This window comes from Rhinopithecus bieti, unplaced genomic scaffold (genome assembly GCF_001698545.2).
Source record: "Rhinopithecus bieti isolate Rb0 unplaced genomic scaffold, ASM169854v2 scaffold_7681, whole genome shotgun sequence".
Taxonomy (NCBI): Eukaryota; Metazoa; Chordata; class Mammalia; order Primates; family Cercopithecidae; genus Rhinopithecus; species Rhinopithecus bieti.
The window spans coordinates 5,418,761-5,420,349 of record NW_016806571.1 but is presented as its reverse complement, the minus strand read 5'-3'; positions in this window follow the sequence as shown (position 1 = coordinate 5,420,349).

The window sequence follows — 1,589 nt, the reverse complement described above, 5'->3', positions numbered from 1 at the left end:
AATGTGTTGCTTCATGCCTTGGTGATGGATGCCAGCATGTTAAACTGAAGTTTGGTTTTCTGATGCAGAATACATCTTGTAAAATTTAGACCACTCCTTTAATATAGACCAAAATAAGGCACAGCTTTAATTCATTACTGAATGCCTTAAACGTCCCAGGTATTGAGAATGAATATGATAGAAATAAAATGAGGTTATAGTTTAACATATAATTTATACATTTGCCAATTGTAACTCTTTAGCACATTTATCTAAACCCTTTCTGTCACAGTATTTTTTAAAATTTATTTATTTTTGAGATGGAGTCTTGCTCTGTTGCCCAGGTTGGAGTGCAATGGTGCAGTCTTGGCTCACTGCAGCCTCTGCCTCCCGGGTTCAAGCTACTCTGCTGCCTCAGCCTCCTGAGTAGCTGGGATTACACGCACGTGCCACCACACCCAGCTAACTTTTGTATTTTTAGTAGAAATGGGGTTCCACCATGTTGGCCAGGCTGGTCTCAAACTCCTGACCTCAAGTGATCTGCCCGCCTTGGGCTCCCAGAGTGCTGGGATTCCAGGTGTGAGCCACTGTGCCTGGCCTCTGTTGCAGTCTTACCTTCATTTTCCTTTGTTTATAATGAAAGTGGCCATTTTGCAGTCAGTTTCCATAAAGTAGCCAACTGAGAATTTATTTCATCTAGCAAACATTGAGTACCAATTATTTGCTAGGTCCTGTGCAAGGGATACAAAGATGATTAACACTCCTTACCCTTTTGGAGCTTAAAGCATAAGGAAGACAAGTTATTCTGTAAGGAAGATAAAGCATTCAAAAGTACTACAGAGAAAAACCAAGTATGCTTGAGTTTTGCTTTGCGAATGTTCTCCTCTTAAAGAATAGTTTCAAATTTTGAGACCAGTGGTTCCCACTTAAGTATACAGCATTGAAATTAATACTTTATAATAAAACACTTTTATTGCTGCAGAATGTTAAACTGCAGAACAGGCACCAGATGGTCAAGATGAGGGTAATGTGAGAAGGCAAATGATGTAAGGATTAGTATCTGAGATTCACCTGGTCTGGAATTGTCATAGGCTACTATGCATCAGAATCACATGGAGGGCTTTCTAAAACAGACTGCTCGGCCCCACCCCCAAGGTTTCTGAGTTCATAGGTTTTAAGAGGCGAGTTGAACAATTCCCCAGGTGATACTGATATTCCTGGTCCACACTGTGAGAACCACTAAGTTGGAATACTGACTCACAAAGATAAAATTCCTTAAAAGAAATGTACTGTTTTAAGATACTGTAAAATGTGGAAATAGGGCAAACCTTTATAAGGGCTGTTATGTATGAAATGTGCCTCTGACCCAAATCCACGGCCTTTGTGTAAATCACCAAGGAGACTTTGCATTAAGTTCAGAGTACAGTACAAACTGGGCCTGGCTCTGTATTTACTCAGTATGTGCACGTGGGAAACTTTAGTAAAATACCACCTCCTTATTGAGACAAGTTTGGACATGTGGCCTTAAGCCTCTGTTGAACAGGAGAAGTGAAGCTATTTGCAATTATATAATTTTTCTAATTTGAAATCATGACAAGCAGTCTTACAAC